The sequence below is a fragment of the Epinephelus moara genome, chromosome 16 (genome assembly GCF_006386435.1).
Source record: "Epinephelus moara isolate mb chromosome 16, YSFRI_EMoa_1.0, whole genome shotgun sequence".
Lineage (NCBI taxonomy): Eukaryota > Metazoa > Chordata > Actinopteri > Perciformes > Serranidae > Epinephelus > Epinephelus moara.
Genome location: NC_065521.1, coordinates 29269896 through 29285983, shown reverse-complemented (window position 1 = coordinate 29285983; position 16088 = coordinate 29269896).

The following is a 16088-nucleotide window of genomic DNA, read 5'->3' as shown; positions in this document are numbered from 1 at the left end:
GGAGGAAGCCGGAGTACCCTCAGAAAACCCACGCTGACACAGGGAGAACATGCAACATGCAAAACCTGTTGTTCCGAAATCATCATGATGCCCTGTGGTTAAGGTCTGGTTAACCACTTGGTTAGGGTTAGGAAAAGATCATGGTGTGGGTTAAAATGAAAAAGAAAGTGGCAAACGCATAAATTGTGAGCCTGCTTCGCCTCAAGCCTTTCCCAGCTGACCCAGAGCCGGTCGCGGCGCACCATCAAGGCAGAAATATGCCCGCCGGGAGCCGTTCAGCACCGCGGAAAGCTCCCCACACAACCCGGATCCCAGAGTTAATAACAGGAGGTTATGGTGTTTCTCCTCTCTATGGCACTTGTATCTCGACCAGTAGCCTACTTTTGTTGCGTTTGCTGATCCTCTATGGTACACAAATACAGTAATAATCACATATCGGAACAACGGGACGTCGGACTAATGGGATGTTGGACCAGTGACATGGACTGGTTGCTGCTTGCTGTTGTCCAGTAAAAAAGCTCATAGTTGGCCTACAGAAAGTTATGTTTGGTCAATGAAAACAGAAAACGGATGTCATCCCATTCAAACCAAGCAAGGAGGACTTGCATGCTACGTTGCATCATTAGCCTGCAATTCTCTCCTCTATTACTAACATTACACACTTTAAAACTCACCAGATCCACCAACTACGTCTGCGATGCAGTCCCATGCCTCATTCTTTTTATTTTGGTCTCTGTAATCGAACAGCGACACATTATAAAGGACTGAGTGGGCGCGAACGCAAGTAATAAACTTCTCGATATCCATTGTTGGAACAAGTGTGCTGTAGGAACCAAAGTTACATGGCTTGTTCTCTAGGACCCACTTCATCGAAGCACGACAGCATTCCGATTAGTTGTTACCGAACTGCGTCAGAGCTCATTACCATAAAGTTAAATGAGTTTTAACTCCCCTCCGGACCGCTTCGGTTGCCCAGGACGCGCGGCTGATGACCAGGTCGCCCTAGTCGCCCAAGTCGCCGGGCTCTCATTGAAAATGAATGACTTCTGCCGTTTTGGAAGCTCTGGTCGCTGCTGGTTTGAATGTACAGTAATGCTATATTAGACCCAAAATATACTATACCTAAACAGTGTGCTTCTACATTAGGGTTTTAAAAGTTATTTTTGTTTATGGCCCAAAAAATGTTTTTAGTTCCAAAATTTGTGGGGAAAAATAGTTAAATTCAATATGCAAATTTGCAACAAAAAAAGTAATCAAATTAATCACTACAATGTAATGTTCAGTTTAAATTGAGTGAAACCATTCCCATAACATGCAAGGAGAAGGTCATTTAGCTATCAGGGAGCAAAGACAGAGAGAGAGGGTAAAATCAATGTTGTTTGAAGGGATGACTCAGTTGCCCTTGGTAAACCGGAGACAGGTGCAAAAATATGCAGCCATTTACACAGCAGAGTTTTGAATCTAGTCCAAGTTGTCACAGGCAGCCAATCAGCAAGTCCCACAGGAGCAGAGGATAATGGTGACATGGGGAAAAATAGAGTAGATGGAGCAAATAGTGTACTGTGACATGACATCATAAAGCATGCAGTCACAGCAACTGAAGGACGGATGTGGAGTCTCGGCCGATACAGACCAGCAATGTCTAAAACTGTTAACAGGAAGAGTTCCTGATGAAGAAAGTTTATCTGAGAAATTTTCGCGACATTCCCGACAACATTTGTGTGTGGAAGTGCACAAAAAATCTGGAACGCAGTAGTTAATTTTATATTGATTTAGAAAAACTATTCACTTAAAGAATCACGTTTCTGTGATCTTAAACAATGTCTAGAAAACACATCTTTAGAAATAGTTTCTCAGGAGCCACAAAGACTCATAGACACATCCCAACATCTGAAAGAAACAGTTTTTTCTTTCCATTCCCCTTCCCCTTTCTTCTCCTACCACTGCATATGTGCCAGTTACATCACATAGATGTGTGGCTGTCAGCTGTCATGGCCACTGACAAACACTGAAACACTGGTGTTCCTCTTTCTCCGCTTTTATTTTTCTCATTTTCTGTCTAACAAACAATGAACAATGGGTTTATATGGAAAGATAAACAAAGGCTGAATGTTTGGCCGATAGGTTAGTACGAGGTGGATAGATTCATGGCCGATGGCAGAGCCTCGGGGATGTTTTGCGCTCGTCAGTTAGCAGCTTCAGAACTAGACGTGTTGAAAGCAAACACGCCAAAGGCAGAAGCTACAGTGTAATCCTTTAGGGGCATTGCCTTCTGTGGTGTCCCTGGAGTTTTCTATAAATCCTCCCCAACTCAGTTAACAAATACACACGGATGTGCCTGCCTCAGTGCAAATACACTTCAGAGAAATCTGGATCTGTAAACTCTGCTCTACTGATGTCTGTAAACTATTGATTCTGTATATTCATGACTGAGTGAAAAGGTACAAAGGTAACGCCAGGTCTTCCATCCTAAACAGGTTCATTACAAAATGGCTTTGTAGAAATATCATTGACTGACTAGACCACTCCCCGAAGATTATTAAACTCCACCCCTCAGGCCTGTGACTCTTCTTCCTCTAAACATGCCAGGTGGAACAAAGAGAGGACTGCTTTTCCTAAGGATGCATTAATGACGAAAACCATCCGACAACCACCACTGAACTGTTCAACTACCCTATCTACAATAAAATATTGAAATGTCTCTCTGGATGCTGCGTGTTTGAATGTGCACCCCATCATCAGACGTCCTGCGAGCCAGCAGCAGCATAACTACACAGTTTTTTCAATTGCTACATCTTTTTTTAAATGTATATATCTAACATTAGTTGGGACATATATTAGAGTGCTGTCTTGTTTTAGAGTGCTGCTGGAAGGAGTCCTAAAACCTGGAAATGACTTTGCATTATTGCATTCCCAGTTCCTTCATCCTGAAGTCAATAGATTTTTTGAAAGGGTTTTTGGTTAGATGCCTGAAATAAGGTCTTGAGAGAACAAGAAAACAGAACTTCCTCTGCACAGCCAGTTGCAAGGATCAGGTGCTGTTCGGCCGCAGGAACACCTCAGATGAACTGAATTATTGTGATTTTATTGAGAGCGAACAACACATTTTGCATGTAGTTTCTTCAGGTTCGCTCAACAAAATCACATGAGCACTCACAGGTGTGCTAAATATACATGAGTTATGTGACTAATTATCACAATTATAGGAGGGACAGAAATAGGACCTGCAGTCTATCTTTCTTTATAAATCTTCATCTCAGTCATCTATCTAATGGAAGGATGTTAAATCACATATTATTCTTGTAGCTCTTGAACTCTTTATGAATCTTGTTTGTTTTTTGATCTATGTAACTTGTGTTTATTTAGTATGCTTTTTGGATAAATTGTAAATCATGTTTTGAAAAATGTTTTAGAAGAATGTGACAGAAAAAAATATTTAAAGTGAAAAGTGAAATAACTGCGACAATAAAGCTGTATTTATACTTGTGCGGTAAACCCTACAACGTTGTTGTGAGCATCTATATTTGCGCAGTGGTGTGTCTGTGTCACTCTGCAGTTACACCTCCAAAACACTAGTCAGCGGCAGGGTTTCTGTGAAGTGCTGTAAAGTTTAGTGATTTAAAACACACCCAAAACACACATTAAACACACATTAAACATGGCTTAATAGAGACAACTTCAAACACAAGTACACAAATCAGCTTCACTCTAACTCGCAGCATTCACAGACAAACACTTGTCTTTATCTGGACACATTTTCCCCACAAATACAACATGCTAACGTTATTAGCACAAGCCTATGGCATTTTACATTGTAGAAATTAGCCTTTCTTCTTCTTCTTCTCATATAAATCCAGGGACAACATCAACATTAACAAAGGTAACAGTACATAATTTGGCTCCATTACAACTCACAAGGTTCACTGACAAAACAACTGTCACACTGAACATGTTTTCCAAACAATTATAACATGCTCACATTATTAATACAATCCTATGGCATTTTACATCGTATAGATTAGCCTAGCAGCCAGCAAACTTTTCCTCTTCTCACATAAAACCAGGGACAACAGCAACATTTAACAAAGGAAACATTACAAAATTCACCTCTATTACAACTCACAAGATTCACAGACAAAACAGCTACCTTATACTAAAAACGTTTTCCAAACAAATATAACATGCTAACGTAATTAACACAAGCCTATGGCATTCTACATTGTATAAATTTGCCTAGCAACGAGCGGAGATTTCCTCTGCTCATATGAAGCCAGGATAAATCCTGAAGTATAAATCCCTAAAGGATAAATCACACACACAAGACTTAAAATGCTATTTTAGTGGAGGCTTTATTGTCTTAACAATTTATTGTTTCTTATCTGTGAAATAAAAGTAAATAAAAGCTTTGTGTTCACTGAGGGAACAGGAGCTCTAGACAGGAGCTCTGCGTCGCCATGATATGTAGCCACATTTCTGTGGAGGTGCATGTCAGGCTACGGCGTGTAGAGCCTACGCCGTAGCTACAGCGTTGATTCAGTCACGTAATCCATGTATATTTAGCACACCTGTGAGATATCTGATTCTGAACACCATCACGCCAAACACCGCTTTACTGCCTCGTTGTGATGGCGACGCTAAGTCACGCGACTGTGTTGTAGTTCGTTTTTAGCCTAACATTAGCTTTTTAAGTCTGGTGATTGCATTTAGGCTTCAGAAATCATAAAGGTGGAGGTCATTTGTGAAGATTATCTAGCTAAACAAAACATGAACATTTGTTTGTCAGAGCTTATTTTCTGCAATAATCCAAAATCCAATGGAAAAATACCATTGGCTTTAGGACAAAGGGAACCAGGACAACACTGGCTTTGGCACCAGCCTACAAAAAAAGCAAGCAAAAATGGAAATCACCTTTAATTTAACTGGAGAAATGTAATGTTTTACCATTTCTCTTCCTCCACTGTGAACCAGATATGTATATATATATATATATCTATATGTGTATATATATATATATATATATATATATATGTGTATATATATATATATATATATATATATGTCCTCTTACAGCTGCAGTTCTTTCATTAAGCTTGTGGTGACGTCCAATTGCACTCCCCCAGTTAATACATTATCATAATGTATTATGTAACAGTGTGAATAAGTGGTTTCAGTAAAAACATGTTGTGTATTTAAGTGTTTTGGTTTGTGCTGCCGGCCGCTGAGATGGCTTATCAGAATAAAAGGCAGCTATCACATCTCTCACACAAACACACCCTGGAGCAGAATAATTATTTCTCTCCTTTCATACATACACTTAACAGAAAGAGCAGTGATTTATGTGTCATTGTCATAGTGGGACATTGCTTGAATATTAAGCTGTTTTTTGTTTTTTTTTAATATTCAATATGGTGTCCATGCGTTGGAGTGAGTAAAGGTCGTGTGTATGGTGAAATGTATCAGTAAAATTGTTATTATGCTCGTAGCTCTGTGCACTCATTGCGTTTGTCTTAACGTAACTCATGGCCATTGAGCACGTCACTGACTGCGTTTCTGTTGAGATATTGTTCTTGCTCTATAGAGGGAGTGACGTGCTAGACCTTTTTTTGCAGTAACAATGGCCCAAGGTTGTTTTATAATTTTAAAGAAAGGAGAAGTTGGAGTGCAAGATGCAGATAAGAGGGACATCAAGGCTGAGTGGCTAACACAGTCAGACCAATTTTATTAGGACTTCAGAGAAGAGCAGTGTACTTGGGAGAATAAGCAGAGAGGGGGCAGAAATTAAAGGAGAAAATTCTGATGCAAGCTAATTACTGAGTAGGGTTTTTTAACAAAATACAAGTTTTGGATTACAGTGTTTGCATGGTTCAAAGTAACTTGATTTCCTTAGCAACCAGTTTAATTCAATAAAGGGACTGAATCACCTTCCTCAAAACTTGTCTTCACTTCTTTGTATCTGATGACCTTTATTACATGCAGTTTAAAAACAACTGTTGACGTCATGGCTTTCAATGCAACTTTTAGGAGGGCAAAGTTCTCTTAAGATAAAACACTTTCAGGAAAGCATAAAAAAAAGCTCTGTGGCGAGGCGTTATTCTGAACAGCAGGTAAACCAACGGATCCCATCTCCACTCACCATATTTTGAGCCTTGGGCAGAAGCCCCTGGCGTTATTATAATGACATGGGGGGCAGCGTATCGTGTTGTATCTTGACAGAGAAGTAGTCTGCGGTTAGGTTAAAGCCAGTGGTTTTCAGACTTTTTGTGGCACACCAAAGGGTAATCCAAAATCTCAAGGCACACATGTATTTATATCTGTGCACAATAGCTTCTATAACGTGTGTTATCACTCTTTTCACGATATAAGACAATAAAACATGAAAAAATAAGACAGGTAGCTTTTGTAATAGTGTCTACTGAGAGTTTTTTCTCTTTCCTTTCGGTGGCAGAGCCTCTTCGCTGGGGCTTTGTTGTAATTTGCTCCGCACAATAAAGCGATCTATTGTCCCGCTCACGACTTTCTCCTATTAAATGTTATCACCCCTCACACTGGCTGCCAATCAGGGCTTTTGATGTGTCACACACTTAAGATTCCTGCGCGCCAACAGCAACAGATAGGTTGCTCATGAAGGTTTTTTAAATTAAATTACATTTTTTTGCTATAGCGTTTGCCTCTTTATTAGGAAATGGGTGCGCACAACATACTGATACAGTCAATTATTAATTCATTCATAACTTTTTGTATAGTCCCAGTTGAATATTGCAATAATAACGTGTGGTTATCACAAAATCCCACGGCACATCTAGATTGGCATCACAACACACCATTTGAGAAACACTGGTTTAGGTAACAAAACTACTTCGCTGGTTAGAAAAAGATCTTGGTTGACGTAAATCAAGAGTCAACAAGTCAGTTTTACACAGGACACAAACATCAGTTTCCTGGGTCAAAGTCCTGTGCTTGTTGGACACTCCTACCCTGGCAAGACTTTTGCGCTGTTTATATGATGACATGGATGGGTTTATGTTGGAGTTTGCTGAAAGCCTGGTGAGTCTCATATGGATGCTAAAGGGAGTTCACAAAGTCAGTGTAGTGACTCCGGGGACACTGCTCAAGCAGCGTATTTTGTCACCCTGGCAGTGAGACCAAGCTGCTGTTTTTTGCCCTTTTCTTGGGCAATTTTATGTTAATATTTTACACATTTATAATAAATGTATGTTCTTCACCATATGGTTGCTTTGTGGATCGTATCTTTTTGGACATGTCATATCCGTCCTACATTCAGACATCTTACACATGAAGTGAGATTCAGCCCTTTCCAATAAGAACACATCACTAAAATATGCATAAAACTTTAACCAGATCAAGTAAAAGGCCCTGAGATACTGTATTTACCGTAGTCTTTAAAGACAGTGTTGCTGCTAATAGGTCCCACTTCTGTCTACATGCTCATTTGTATATTATATGTGCTTAAACACTGCAACACGTTGCAACGAGGAAGGCCCCATGCCCCCAGAAGTCAAGGGCTGGTCCTGTAAGTCTGGTGTCACTCCAAAGTCGTCGAAATCCGGCGCTTGGGCAGTGATTTGCAGCGTCACAAACCAGCTTATAAAGGCGTCCAATAACGGCGCCAGGGGGAAACGCACTGGGACTAGGACGAACGTTAAGGCGGCGAAAAGTCCAACTGGGACGGGTGGTAGGGGTGGTGGATGGGTCCAACAAACACCGACTTGCACCCAGATGAGTGGTGTTCTCGTCCTGTAAGATTCTGAAGCCAAACCCTGTTCTTTTTTCCTAAACCTGACCATGTGTTTTTGTTGTTGAAGGAAAATAAATTTCAATTTGTGGTGTAACGGTAAATTTCCTGTGAAAACAGAAGTGTATCTTGAAAGAAGACAATGCATGTAACAGGCAGAACTTGACACGGTGTCCCAGAACATCGACAATCAATGTACCCAGGGTACCTTGCACGTCGTATGTGGACATGGAAAGTCCANTGTGTTTTTGTTGTTGAAGGAAAATAAATTTCAATTTGTGGTGTAAACGGTAAATTTCCTGTGAAAACAGAAGTGTATCTTGAAAGAAGACAATGCATGTAACAGGCAGAACTTGACACGGTGTCCCAGAACATCGACAACCAATGTACCCAGGGTACCTTGCACGTCGTATGTGGACATGGAAAGTCCATGTCCAAACTTCAATATGTGACAAGGTCGAGGTCAGAGTGAGAATGTGTTGGTCCTGCAAGTGCATCAAATCTAAGGTAACAGCTTGAGCATCTGCTGTGTAATAAAAGACTAAAGAATACACAGCAGAGGGAGGTCAGTAGCTGTTGTGGTAGAAAACATGTCTTTTGTATTGAAAACAGACGTCTCAGAGAGAACCATGTCTGTTTCTGAAGCAACTTCACTTTGCTGCCAGTCTGGTGGTTTCATCAACAAGAGCAAACTAAATACTTGTAGCAAATGCGCAGCAGTGATGGACTGATGCTTACATTGTCAAGAAACCTTTGTAATTGGTAAATTAATATGAGTTATTCTTACAACATCTGTTGTCCACAGCAATTTTACACCATAAAGCTTCTCCTTCAGTTCATTAAATCACTGCAGCCATCTGAAGGCAGCAGAACACACACTGTAGGCTGACACTGTTCTTGATTTAGGTAGTCCTGCGCCAGAGCACATTGCCATTACGCACGGCCGCACTTTGTTTACCTTCATTAAATCACGTGAAAATGACACCAGGCTGCTACAAAAGACAAAATAACCACAAACACCTTCACACACATCAGACCGGTCTGTTATAACTGAGTGTTCTGTTGTGTATGCAAAAGACATCAGATTACGGCGGCTCATCAGGCACATGTGCCAATGGCTCCTTTCTAACTTTCTTTTGAGCAAAAGTGGCGTTTCGTGTTTTATTCTTAAAACACATAATTATAGTGTCATATTTTACGATATGATGTGACTGTCACGTGAGGTATGTAACTGGTGGACTCTAGTGATGTCTGCGTTGTTTAGATATAAAGAGGCCCAGACCGTAGATATCTTCGGAGGCGATCTCCAAAGATATCTGGCAAAACAAAATCCTCCGTCATACACAACCACACAAACTCCAGTCCCTACACAAAATAAGCGACACAAGATTATGTTAGCATAACATGAATTTATAAACATAGCTGAACAGCACTTGAACATGGAAATTACCACAAGAGCAAGGCGGGGGACACCCCTTTATAGGTGGGGTACCCCAAAAAATGAACGTAGGGGTACAGAATCAAGTATCAAACGTTCTTCATATTGAGTACGAAGGCCTAGGTGTGTCAGGTAATAACAACCGAAACAAATTTTGTGGAATTATAATACTTAATATTACAAATCTACATTTGACTTTGTTACACATATTACTGCTGCACATTTGACCCTGTTACATTTAGTTAAAACTGAAACAGCTTCGGACTGATGCAGTCACATAAATGACCTCATCAACATCATGTTCTATTATCTATATCCGTCATCATTTTATGAATTCAGTTCAATCAAAAAAGCTCCTTAGCTGCTGTGTGTTCCTCATTATTAAGCTATTGTTGTCACAGCTCTCTGTGATTGGCACAGCTGCCTCAGAGCGATGACATCAGTGATGTTATTGTCTGACAGTATATTTATTAATCACCACATCATTGATCTTCACTCACTCCTTTCGTACTTTTGAAAGTCACTGTGCCCAACACCTACCTCTTCGCACTCATCGTCCTGTCTGACCTATTTCCTCAATACTGTTTGCGATATTTGAACATGCCATTTAATTTCAAAGCACAGCTCAGACTCCTCTGTCAAGTTGAACACTGGCACTTAAGCTTCCAGTTACCCCTTAACCTCAAAACTACAGATGAAATGAGGAATCCAAGTGTCATTCTTGATGCTGACCTCAATTTTGCTCCTATGTTTTTATCAAAACCAGACCTGAGGACCTGTGCGCATGCTTCCATAACCTGCAGAGCCGTGACGGCCGACTGTTGGCTGAGCTCCAATCCATTTAGTTTTTACACTGACTAAGAAAAGAAAGCCCATTCCACACATCCTTAAATCACTGCTTCCAGTATGAACTAGATTTGACTTCTCTTCGCTTGTCTCTGTAAAGCACCGAATGGCCTTGCTCCACAGTTTATGACAGACATGCTTAAAAGCTACGTGCCACCCAGACCTCAGGTCATCCAGCGCTGGTCTCCTAATGAGTGTCAGTTCAAAGTCTGACAAACCTGCCTTTACTTTTTACGCTCCTCGTGGCTGAATCGACCTGAGACGTGCTCGGACTCGGTGCTTCTAATAGCAACCTGAGCTTTTCTTCTCTCTGTTACCATTCAATAATGCAGCTTAGCAACTGAATACACTGAGTATGTGTTGTGAACAAACAACTCTGACTCTGTCTCTGTGACAGACATGTTTTATCTCTTTTTTTCTTTTATAACTTTAATGTAAAGTCCACTGAGTTTTACCTTGTTTATTAAACTTTTCACACGTTAAATGTGTGTCCAGTTATTCAAGTGTTAGAATTGTTGTGTTCAGACAATGAGATACTGTAAACACAAACATAAAGCCATGACGTGCTTCCAGCGTGACTGTCAAGGTTGTGTGTGGGTGGCATGAAGACATGACGCACAGAGCATCCCACTGTCACAAATATACTCCAGCAGGACTTTAAGTGTAAACAGAGCGTAAAGTAATTACACTTCACTGACAGCATAGCAACATATATTACAATCACCCCTATCACAACCCTCAGTACACTGCTTACTATGTACTTACTCGTAAGGGTGTGCCATATCATCTTGTTCACGATAATACCGATATAATTCTTAATATGAAAAATTCATATGGTGATACTCGCAGTATCTTAATGTGTTGACATATTGACGTCATACTGTTACCCAAGGCAAAAAACATTCATGTTTAATCTGCTTCCGGTCTTATCTTGTAGATTCTCTCCTCATGTGTCGTGTCTGGTTTTACTTCCCATCTCTGAATGTTTTCCCGCCTGTTTTCTGTCACACCTGTCTCATTAGTCCTTCCCTGTTCCCAGAGTCTTCCCTTCACACCTGTTCTGTATTAGTCTTGTTTACTCCACCCTCCACACCCTTGTTGTTAGCCAGTCTCCATTTCCCTCCTTTTGCCCATTTCTTTCTAATCCAGTTGGGTCTCGTTCTTGTGATTAGTTTTCTGTGTATGTATACCTGTGTGTTTCCCTTTGTTCTTTGTCAGATTGTCCTGCATTCATCCCTGTGTTCTTAGGTGTCGTTCCATGCTCCTTTTCCAGCCTGGTATCTCGTGTTTGGATTTTTCACCGTATTTCATCGTATTTCCTGGTTGGTTTTCAGTTTAGTTCTTTGTTCTGCTTTCATTTGGACTTTCAGTTACCTGCTTTATCTGGATGTTTTTTATCGGTTGTATTAAAGCTCGCTTTTTGTTAAAACTTCAATCTGCCTGTTAGTCTGCATTTGGGTCCTCCTTGAACTGATACATGACACTTTAAGTGAGTTGCCGCTCAGAGGGAACTCATTCAGCGGCTCCTCTGGCAGCAGCACAGCGTCTCTCCCTCTCCTCTCTTGCCATGGGCACACGGGAGTCTGTGTCGTCAAGTGATTTTGTCATAAACCTTTGGTAATGTACGTGAGGTTACATATATGGGACTGTGCAATAGTTCTGGTATCATAACAGCCTGCCACAGGTTACAGCGTGATGATTAGAGGAGAAATGGCAGAGCATAAAGGTCCAGGTGGAAAAAAAACAACTCTTTGTTTGATTTTGCTAAAAGAAGGAAATCACTTGTTGATTTATATATATGGATCCCAGGGGACATTTTTTGTATTTAGGAGCTGTTTAAATGTGTAATTTGTGGTAGATTTTATTTTGTTGAACTATTGATATTGTATAGAGAATCTGAATCTCTAATAAACTTTGTGTCACAAAATATTTAAAGACAGTAAACATAAAAATGTTCACTCTGGTGATGAATTGAAGCGCTGTAATGGCAAGGACATCAGCAGGATGACGTTTCAAACTTGAAGGGAAGGTTGAGGTGATGACACCTTTAATTATAAATCACAAAACACACATTAGCCCGCAGGCAATTACGTGGTGTGGTAATAGAATATTTATGAGACTGGGCAAGGACTCCTATTATAATATTTGTCTTGAGAACACAAGAGCCAGAGTAAGCACAGATAATAGGTGGCTAAGTGCCTGCCTCTGCATTTATACAGTATGTGTGTTTACAGTCAAATATTTGTTGACTCTCGGATATTGAACAAGCTCCAACTCTGGCAGAGGACACCAGATAAAATGCTTTTTTCTCTCCATCAAAGAGTGCCATTTAACATAATTAATTACTGAGAGTGAAATGTTGAGCATGCATATATTGAATGTATGTGTTAATCAACTGCCGAGATAACAAATCATGTGCGGAGCAGGGGGAGGGGAGAGACAGAGAGAAAAGCCCTTCAAGTGACACGTAAGGAGAGACAGCGTCACGACTCTCCTCTGACATGTAATTAACCAGTAACAAAAGCCTTACACAAGACCAAATCTCATCTCTGACACACACAGGTCTCTGACTCCCCTCTATAACAACTGGTCCTTCAAGTGCCGCCCACCTTGTTCACACAAGTCTTGTCACAGATGCATGTGTGTGTCTATGTGCAGGTGTGACTTATACTGTGTGTAGGTGCAGTGTTAGGTAATGTGCCATGGTATGTGGGTGGAAGTAGGCTACATAACATAAAGTGCAGTGTGTTTCTGTTACTGCCCTCATTAGCAGTGACACGCTTAAACATAGTCCATTAAAACCGGTGCTCACCTCCCTCGGATAATGACCAGCTGCTGTGGGGTTTCTGTACCTGCAACCATAAGGTGCACATTTCTCGGCATTGGTCCATTTTCTCCAGCAGTTATGGCTGAACGTCACCGTGGAAATGGCTGAATAAATGAGGAAAAAATTGGAATAAATTGGAGGCAGATTTGGGAAAACTCAAACACATGCATTAGAGAATACAACACATGTAAATACATTACTTAATGCATTTTGTGCTACTTAATGCTACTGCTGGTAGTGGATTTATTCAAAGGCTAAGCAGTGTGCCATTAGTCATTATCCTTCTCTCCTGCTGAACAGCAATGTGTGTTACTTAGTATGTCCCGGGCTCCCTCAAGGCTGGTAAAGGCTGTTAGTCAGCACAGTCCTGACATGCCCCAGAGGACAGGATGGTGCAGGGTGCAGGGACACTCACTCAGCATTTTAGTCTCTGCAGAATTCCCCGCTGATGTCCATCTCTGCTACTCCCCTCTTGTGGATAATCTCAGCTGCAGCTATTCCATACCTAACATTAGTTATTTGGAGGCGAGCACAAAGTCCAGACACTGATCCAATCATTATACCCAATATGGAAGCTTGTTTAGAGCAGTGACGGGCGCCAGGCTCCAGATCTCATTTGCTTAAGAACAGTGAGCCAAAACAAGCATCTGAAAGTTTATCCTAAGCAGGTGTCCATTCCTAAAATGATCCTCTTGTAGCTGATGAATCACACCAACCATGTGGATGTGTAGATAAAAGCTAAATGAGGTTTTGTCATGTGGGACTCTAAATATAAAAAGCAGTTCCACCTGAGCTTCTATTAGTGGCAGTGAGGAATTCAAGTCACAACCTACGATCCTACATAATCAAAAATCTGTATCATCTCAGGAAGTTACCAGGATCTAGTGCTTGTAGGATGGTAATTTTAAATCCTGCTCATGTGGACACTCTGTATTAAGCCCTTCAGTTATTATCTCAGATATTATTCCACGGCACTCGAGGTCAGAGCGTTCGATTACCCTTTCCTCATTTGGTTTACTGTGTATGTGCATTTGTTGTGTTCATAACAGAGATAACCATTTGAAAATGCACCACACGACTTTGCACCCTGTTTTATTGCTGTAAAATGTGATCAGTGACTGTCTTGGCCAATTCTAACTTGTAACCTACAGTACCACATTTACATTCTATCTTCTCCTTGCCTTGTTAAGCATCCAAAGTGTTGCCTTGACCCAAGACATTTCAATATGTCATTAAAAGAGACAGTGTCAAAAACAGAGGGGTGTGACATGCATAGGAAAGGAGCTGCTTCTAGTTTGCCATCCCTTACATCCACAGTGCTGCTACCCTCGTCCATTCTTTGGTTAGTCTGTCCTCTTTGGTCTCTCTCTCAAGTGTATTCATAAACTCCAGCTGGTCCAGAATTCAGCCGCCCGTATCATTACCAGAACCCCCTCCATAGATCATATCACTCCTGTTCTCCAGCAGCTTCACTGACTTCCTGTTAAATATCGCATCAATTTCAAGATTCTGTTCCTCACCTTTAAGGCCCTTCATACCTGTCCGAACTATAATACTATAATACTAATGTAGACCCATAAGGACTTGAATCCAGTAAAATCCTACTCTTAAACACATATATTTTAAGTTAGAAGTATTTCTTGGTGCACTTCATGCAGTCTCAGTCTCTCCATGTATGGGTATTTATCACCACCTGCTGGTCAAATAGGGAAAACCAACCCATGCAGAACTGGGCAGTCTGGAAGCTCAACATATGCCGGTGCAAAGTGAGAGTTATACAGGAGAGTTGAAAACGGACAGATAGAACATATCAAACTAACAGCATGGAAGATAGGGGAAACAGGCTTGTGATAAATAAGTATGTTAGTTACTGTCAGAGACACAAAAGCTCTTTGAATTCAGACTCAGACTCTGAATACTTTATCGATCCCCAGGGGGAAATTGGAAACGCTTAATGGAGATATTAGATGGAGAACAGTACTAAATGAATCACTAGTTTAATATTGATTTTTCCCACACATAAATATTGAGACACTGGTCTTTCTTGCTCTCATTCATTCATTCATTTTCTGTAGACGCTTATCCTGTTGGTGGTCGCAGGGGGGCTGGAGCCTGACCCAGCTGATGTTGGGTGAGAGGCAGGGTACACCCTGGACAGGTCGCAAGACTATCACAGGGCTGACACATAGAGACAGCCAACCAGTCACACCTACGGCCAATTTAGAGTCACCAATTAACCTAACCTGCATGTCTTAGGACTGTGGGAGGAAACCGGAGTACCTGGAGAAAACCCACGCTGACACAAGGAGAACATGTAAACTGGGTTTGAACCAGGAACTCTCTTGCTGTGAGGCAACAATGCTAACCACTGTACCACCGTGCCGCCCTCTTATTGTTTATATTTACTCCAGTGTTTCTGTTCTCTGCTGCTAATTATGAAAAGGAATTTGTGTTAAAGCTTTATGTTTATCCTTTAATAAAATAGTATTCCCTTAATGTCACTTTTTCCCCCATGTATTAAAAGTAGCATCGAATATCTCCAGTATATCAACATGAATTATTATAGTGCTGGAAAACATACGTGTTTAAACCTGTAGACATAAAAAAACCACCTTACCTACAGTAGTTCAAAAACAGACTGTGTCCACACTGCAGTCAACAGCTCAACAACGCAACATACCAAGCTGCAATCACTCAAAAACTCAAGGCAGAAAACTTTTTTTTTTCAGAATTTTATTCTTTAAATTATTTTATAAAATCTCATTTACGTTTCAATATATATATATGTATATATATATATTTTCACCGATTAACAATTTTGGCTATTTTCCCTTTCCACCCCCATGTATGCCCACATATTGATCGTAAGGTCCATACCCCTTCATATAGACATTGTGCAATGATCCTCAGTGCCAAGGTGGAGGGGGGGAGGGGGACAGAGGGGAGACAGTGGGTGAGGGAGAAGAGGGAGAAGAGGGAGAAGAGGTATGGGTTTGGGCCTTGTACAGAGCATGCCAAGAAAGGGTTAGGGAAATAGGGAATGGTAAAGGGGCTGCCTAACTACACCACCACTGTTAACATCAGTAAGATAACCACACAAAGAGGTAAAGGGAGTATTGACTTCCACAATGACTTGAGTGTGTCTGGTGTGGGTTAAACCAATCATGTTCAAATGGCTCAATGTATTCCATGACACTAAATAAAAATAGCTCTTTTGTTTTCTT